General features: G+C 35.7%; 1 long non-coding RNA gene across 1 annotated transcript; it reads left to right on the plus strand.

Annotated features, from left to right (window-relative positions):
• Positions 1-250: 250 nt before the first annotated feature.
• LOC111948035 (uncharacterized) lies at positions 251-3,548 on the plus strand. The gene is made up of 3 exons (XR_013658408.1): positions 251-792; positions 1,943-2,158; positions 2,524-3,548. It is a non-coding gene; the product is annotated as an uncharacterized LOC111948035 (long non-coding RNA).
• The last annotated feature ends 4,543 nt before the right edge of the window (positions 3,549-8,091 follow it).

Consider the following 8,091-nt stretch of genomic DNA (forward strand, 5'->3'; position numbering starts at 1 on the left):
CTTGTCATACAGGGCCAATGAGGACTGCTTACTCAAGAGTTCAATGTTTTAAAAATGTGTTCAAATATGTGGAACCCCAGAAAGTGTTTTTGGGTAGAGATGAGAACAGGATAGATTGATTTGCCTATTATTTACCTGTACTAAAGACTTTGAAGAACATGCTGGAATCCACTTTTTGGCAGGGTCTTATGTCAATGGGTCCTAATGTCTCAAATCTGGATGTTCTGAGTGACTGTTGTGATGGTAATGTGTTTCTGTCAAACACATTTTTTCAGGAAAGTCCAAACAGTCTCAAGCTGGTTCTATACCAAGATGCATTTGAAGTCGTAAACCCACTTGGTTCTGCCAAAAAGAGGCACAAGTTTTAGCTGTGTACTTTTCCCTACTCAACATCCCCCCCCATGCTCGATCAAATGTTGATCATATGCAGCTAGTTTTACTCTGCAGAGAGAAAGACTTCAAGGAATTTGGCCATGACAGAGTTTTTTCAGAACTCATGACTGATTTGAAGGTGCTGGAGGAGAATGGGATAACAATGGCAGATGAAAATGTTGTGAAGGGAACTCTCTACTGCATTGCTGGAGACAACCTGGGCTCTCATTGTATTGGGGGTTTTACGGAAAATTTCAGTTCATCACTGTACTTTTGTAGATATTGTCTGTTAACTCGAACTACATTTCAGGGTGCTGATCCAACAGTCTGTGGAGCTCCGCGAACACCAGACACCTACAGATCTGCCACAGAACAGTTGAAAAGAGAGGATGTGTCAGAAGTGCATGGAATAAAGTTCAGGTCTGTATTTAATTCTTTACAAAACTTTGATGTTTGCACACCTGGCATGCCGCCATGTCTCGGTCATGACATCTTTGAGGGTGTCCTCTCTTACGATCTTGCTCTTTACCTCAAGTACTTCATAAGCACAAAAAAATGGTTCACTTACAAAATTCTGAACAGGCGCATCAAGCAATTTAAGTACACAGGAACTGATGCTTCCTCCAAACCTTCTGAGCTGAGTCCAAAAACCTTGAAACTTAGTGGACAAGCAGTTCAAAATTGGAACTTCTTGAGACTTTTACCTCTCATAATTGGTGACAAAGTGCAGGACCCACAAGATGATGTGTGGCAATTAACCTTGCAGCTCAAGAACATTGTTGACTTGGTTTGTGCTCAGCAAATCTCCAAGGCTCAGGTCACCTATTTGGATGTTCTCATCCAAGAATATTTAGAAACCAGAAAGGCACTGTTTCCTAGCATCAACTTAAGACCTAAACACCACTACTTACGACATTATCCAGGACTGATCCTAAAATTTGGTCCACTCATCAGACTGTGGACAATGCGGTTTGAGAGCAAACATAGTTACTTCAAAAGATGTACCAGACATCTTAAAAACTTCAAAAATTTGTGTTTGACTCTTTCAGAAAGACATCAGATGCTCCAGGCTTTCCTTTCTGCTGGGTCAATGAGCCCTCCAGCATTGCAAATGAGAGATGGCTCGCCATTTTACTCAGAGCTTTACAGTGAACAGGTTAAAACGGCAGTTCTACATTTTGGCTTTACTGAAAGAAACACAAAGATCCCACTTGATGTCATGTACAATGGAATAACTTACAGGAAGGGACAGTTTGTTGTCACCAAGTATGATGACTCAGTGGAGTTTGGTCAACTTCTCCTCATTTTTGTTAAAGATGATTCTGTTGTTCATTTTCTGATGAAAATGCATGTTGCAGAATTTCTTTCTTCCTACAACATGTACTCTATAAAAAATGACACTGGAAGATTAGAATGCAGACTCATCAGTGAACTGATTGACTTGTGGCCATTGTCATCTTATGTGAACAACGGATACCAGATTGTTCCACTGAAGCACAGCATCTTGTCAGACTGAATGCCTTAATGCAGCTGGGCTGGAGACCAAACGTATGTCTGTATCTCCTCACAGATATGGCTGAATCACAGTTGCTGAAGAACATGGGGGATGCAATAACTGAAGTGCTTCCAGACCTTCCTGATGAACTTGTCAAGTTGGTTGAAGAAACTTTGAAAACACTTGGTGCAACAACTAGAGATGATTTGAAGTATATCACAGAAAATGATTTGCTGCCTGTGTTAAAGCCCATACAAGCAAGAAGATTGGTGGCTTCCTGGACCCAAAATGGTAAATTTAAAAGATTATTATTGAACATGATCAAACCTATTAAACATGATTATAGAAGTTGGGGGGGTTTAAAAGTAGTTTTTCTCAATCCAAACATGTTGTCATCTTTATTATTTAACCATGCTTTAATAAATCTGCTATTCAGAAAAAAGTTTTTAAAAAATGTGCTGGGAATCTATTAAAAAAACCTAATTAATCGCACATCTGTTAAAAAAATCGTGAATGATCTTCAAAAAGTAATAAATCAGAATTATTTCCTTACGAGTTTATTGGAACAAAAAAGTAAATTAAAGTTTTCTCAACAACACTTAATACATTACAGCAGTATTTGTTACTTTAATCTATTGCTATATTTTATTTTACAGCCTCAAGCACCTCAACACCAAGTGCTGGACATTCCTCTCCATTGCGTGTCCTTTCATCTTCACCTTCAATCTCTTCTTCACCTGGATCTTCCACCATCACTTCATCACCTTCAGGAATCCAAACACCAACAATGCCAAACTGGGTAGATAGATTTGAAATACCCTGGGAGAGGTTTCCTGAAGAGCTGATACAGAACTTGGAAAGGCAGAAAAGACCAAGTGCAAGACAACGACGAGCAATGGTTCGTATTGTTGTCTCTGAAATGATGAAGCTTTGTAGGAATCCAACTAAACAAAACACTACTGAAATAGCAAAACAAATGGTGGCCAGGTATCCAAAGTCTTTTCAAGATGTGATTGATGGTGATGTTATTGGACTAGGATATCATTCTCTAGTAAAGCAACTTCAGTCAAGAGTTGAAAATGTCAAGCGACCCAACACACCAAAGGTTATAAAACGCAAAGCAGCGTCAGATAATGATGACACAGATGAAATACCTGCTGAACAAAGAGCAAGTGTTCAAGACACTTATGGCTGTGTTAGCTGGGAGCCAAAGTATTTGCCTCTCTCTGAAACTGTGGAGAGTCAGCTTGAAAAAAAAGAAGAAATGAAGAAGCTGTTCAAGAAAATGAACTACAGCGTAGATCTTGTGAAAGAACTAGTGAAGTGCACCTACTATACGCAGCGTAAAGACATCAACAAAGGGGCAAGCATCCAGAAACTCTGCGAGGAATGGCCTTTTCTCTTCAATGAGGTTGGAATGAAAGAACATTTCCAAAAACTGACTGGTGTTAATCTGATTGAGACCTTCCTTGCTAATGTTGACAAAAAGGGGGCACGTCTGCTAAACTTTCTCAAATGTGTTGATTCAAAAAAACGCAACCATGTGCTGAAAGCTCTTCTCAAGCTTCAGACGGAAAAAGGTCAGTCCACCGGATGCTCACAAGAAATCATTGAGATGCTGCTTCTGTTGCTTGTTCACTTTGATGAGAATGAACGGCTTCTGTTCCGCTGTGTTGAGATGACAAGCCATTCATCCCTTCATCATTGTCTGTGGTAAGTAACTAAAAAAAAGTTTCTTTTTTTTTTCTGGTGTAACCACATGACTGTAGACGTTTGATATCCAGGTGCTTGACACTGGCTAACAGTAACTGTGTTTCCATAATACACATGCAAAACTTTATTGAAAGATTTTTTTTAACAATACCACATGACAACTTTTGATGGGCTGTGTGATTTCTTGTGGCGTGCCACAAGTGTCTCACTCCCCTTCATTCTTTTTGCGCTTTCTCAACTAGTATCAAGCCTTTGATCAGGATTCTGTCAATTTTTTTCTCTTTCAGGTTCCTCCTGCTTCTCTGCTGAAACATTCATGCTGAGCATCGACAGGCAGATTGTCAATGACAACATCTCATCCTTCACCTCCGCCATTTGCCTAATGTTTGGGAGTTATTACTGTTTCAATATACACTACCCTGTGGAACTTCGTTCAACACTGGAGTTCCTCCAAAGGTAACATGCATTTTTTTAAAACATTTTTGTGTGAATTTGTCAGATTTAGCAATTTGATATCAAAACACAGATGTTTAAAACCCTCTATATTTTGTGTTTTTCATTATTTGAAGGTGTTTCTTTTCGATTAATCCCGAGAGAGGCACGAAGGTTGAGTGCAAGAAGAAAAAAGTGTTCTCAGTCAACCCCAGAGTCCTAAGTCTCATCACAGACATTGCTGACCATGAATGGATCTAGAACTACCCATCTTTTGTGGAACAACTTGGAGCTGGATTACATATTTTGAGGATGTTCTTCTGTTAATGGAAGCGTTACAGTTTGGAATGTGAGTTGGACGTTTTTGATTTTGATGCATTTTATAAGACACTTTATGTGGAAGTACTGATTAGAACTAATTGGAAGGACTTGCTCAGCTATCTCAGTGCCTCAAGTGGGATTGTAATGTTTTCTTTTGGTTTAAATTTTGATTTTGGTAAGTTTTTAGCTTTGTTGACGCCATGTTTTTTGACAGTTAATCGGTCTTGACCTTTGAACCTGCTTATGTGCAGTTACATCTCTGAGCGGGTGTATTGTTATGCTTCTAGTTTGGTTTTCCACAAGTAAGAGAACTTTTTTTTTAATTGCTTATTCTTGATGTCAATGAGAAAATTATTTGGTTTATTGTGGAAAAATCCAAATATCTGATGTTCTTCTTCAGATATTAAATAAAATACTTAAATTGAAATCTGACGTGGACATTTTGACTTGTGCTGTATTAAATAATCTATACTTTGTGTATTAGGCTTGCAGATGAGAATGACTAAAAGTACAGATGTATGAAAAGTTTTGTAGTTTCTGATAACGGCAATTAAACTACAAAGTTGGTTAGATATTTTAATTCTATTTAAAAAAAAATTCTATACATAAATAATTTGTCATTTAAGCTGCCAGGATTTTATCATAAAATTAGCATTAAGAAAAGTTAAAGTTATAGTAATTTTACAGAATTTTCTTTTATAAAATCATTTTCATTGTAACTTTTACAGGGAGAAATTTTTGTTTTTATTGACTTAGCTTTATTTTATTGTTTATTAAGGGTGAAATATTGATTTTTTTTTTTTTTTTTCCTTTAAGTAAAAACATTTTTTTTCTAGAGTGAAATGTCAACTGTATGACAGTTTTTTTTTTAGCGTGAAATCAACAACAAAAATATGTTCATGCCGTAAAAATGGAAAAATGTTTCACCGTAATTTTTACGGTACTTTTCTGGCAACCACAGCTGCCAGCGTTTTACCGTAAAAATTATGGTTTATTTTTTATTTTTCTTCAAGTAAAAACATTTTTTTCTAAAGTGAAATATTGATTTTTCATCAAGTAAAAACATTTTTTTCTACAGTGAAATTCTGATTTTTCTTCAAGTAAAAACATTTTTTTCTACAGTGAAATTCTGATTTTTCTTCAAGTAAAAACATTTTTTTCTACAGTGAAATTTTGATTTTTCTTCAAGTAAAAACATTTTTTTCTACAGTGAAATATCGATTTTTCATCAAGTAAAAACATTTTTTTCTACAGTGAAATTTTGATTTTTCATCAAGTAAAAACATTTTTTTCCACAGTGAAATATTGACTGTACGACAGTTTTTGATCGTAAAATCTACAAAAAAAATATGTTCATGCCGTAAAATGAAAAAATGTTTCACCGTAGTTTTTACGGTATTTTTCTGGCAACCACAGCTGCCAGCGTTTTACCGTAAAAACTACGGGGTTTTTTTTACAGTGTGTTATGTTGTTCCCATGTGACACCCACGACAAAAAAGAAGCTCCAAAACCCACTCTACTCACTGCTTCTTACTTCAGAGCCTTAGATTTATTTCACTTTCGTGCATTTCCTGGGAGCAAACTGAAACTGACTCAAGTTACATCACAGAATGATGTTAATCAGAGCCTCACAGAGCTCCTGCAGGAGCTGTATAAGGCAGAGCTTGGCGTGTATAAGAGGTGGTTCCCCTAAACTGCTGTGATAAAACACAGTAATGTTTTTTACATGCCACTGTAGAACTCACACACACACATAAACACACCTTTTACACAGACACGAGGCCTGTGGGCAAATCCAGAGGACTAGAACAGTTGCACAGATGTATTCTGCTTGCATGTCAGACCTTTCTCAGTCAGGATGAAACACGGACAACTAGTCAGTCTCTTCCTTTAGGGGAAAACAAATGGTTCCTCTCTTCTCAGAAGCCACTCTCCCCCCTCAGGACACCGACTCGAAATAAACAATTAAAGTTTGATCAACTCTGCTCAAAGCTTAGATGTCATCATGGCTCAGGGAGGACAGACATGAACACGGAAAGAAGTGGCCCAGGGCTCCATGCACTAAAGAAAGAGCATCCCCTTTCAGCTCAAAGACTTTACTGCCATAATGAACCAACAATCCAGTCGGTATTAAGTCTTGACATTGCCTTGATTTTTTATGTAGCAATTCAATGGTTCCATGTTTCAAAAGCTGTCAAGATGTGGAGCCCTGGATTTCATAGTTTCATGTTTAAACCATCTGATAGTGATAGTGATACAGATAGAGATAGTGAGTATCTCTGTCAAAAGACTGAATTGATTTTCTAATTTCCATTTCAAATTAATCATATTTAGATTTTGTGTGTGTGTGAGTGAAAGAAATCAAACAAAGTTTGAACTTGGTTTGTTGCATTAGAATTATTTGAAATTATTTTTTTTTTCTAAAAAATAACAAGTATTACTCATCATTATTACTAATAAATATTGTTGATTTTTATACAAAGATCAATTTAGCATGGATTAACCCCAATTCTTTAAAACATATTTTATTTTCCACAAAACTGAATTTGATTAAAAAAAAATTATCTACAACTATGGCAGCCATTGCCACTGAGTCAACACTCCAGACCAAAGGGTTAGGATAATTAATCAGAGATGGGGTGATAGCATCATACTTTAGCTAATTATCTTCTTTTTTTCCTTTTTGTAGCCATTTTTTATCAGATTTGGTTTGATTTGATGTATTTAAAGCCTTTTTAGCAATTTAATTAAAGAATAAAAACAATACAATAAAATATACATATCAAAAATGATCATAAAGTGATTAGAAAATAATGCTATTTTCTTGTCATCATAAATAGACACATTAGCACTTATACTTACAGAACACTTTAACATGAAATCCATTAATTATATTCATAGTCAATTAGAGTTTATTAGTATTAGTTGTTTGACAGGGAGTGGGATGAAGCAAATGTATTTAATCCCACTCTATGTTTTACTTAACTTTTTTAAAGATAGTTTCAATAATCTGGTTCTTAACATCCATTTAAAGTTTTTTTATACTTTTTCTTTTGAGGTGCAGATTATTATTTAAACTTGTTAAAATGTGAATTGGCTAAATTAATAACTGAATAAGCTGACATATGAACTTGTTTAGGGAAATGAAGAAGTCTACTGACATTTATGGTGAACTATTATAGCATATTTCAATATTATATTAAATATATTATGTTAAGTTTTTTTATTTATTTATAATTTTGACATTTAGTTTGTTATAAAGCTGTGAATAAAATTGAGTTCAGTTGTTGTTTTTTTTTACATTTTTCCGAAAATGTGGAGTAAATGTTGCATTTGAATATTTTATTGTATAACATGGGACTGTTTCAGTAACTTAATTTACAAAAAAAATCTAAATTTAGGTGATTAAGTGAATTAAGAAAACATTAAGAGTAAAGTGTTAATTTAAGCAGAAAAATTCAAAAAGAAAACACTGATTCTTATAGTTTAAAAGCTTTCCTCTAAGTGGGAAACTCTGATTTGAGCATGAGGTTTGCAAGCTCCAGTCAGTTTTTAAAAATCCACAGTCTGAGAAGTCCACATAATGGGACACATTACTGGAAGCACTGGAGCGCCAGCACAATTGGCCTTACAGTAAACAGATTGGCAATCGATGGAGATGTATTTCATGAATTGCAAGAGGAACAACGGGGCCTCAGTCGGCTCATCCCTCACGACACAAATGCAATTTCCCCTCTAATGCTGCGGCACAAGAGGAC

The sequence above is a fragment of the Oryzias latipes genome, chromosome 10, assembly GCF_053564925.1.
Source record: "Oryzias latipes strain Hd-rR chromosome 10, Olatipes_Hd-rR_3.1".
In the NCBI taxonomy this organism is placed as follows: domain Eukaryota; kingdom Metazoa; phylum Chordata; class Actinopteri; order Beloniformes; family Adrianichthyidae; genus Oryzias; species Oryzias latipes.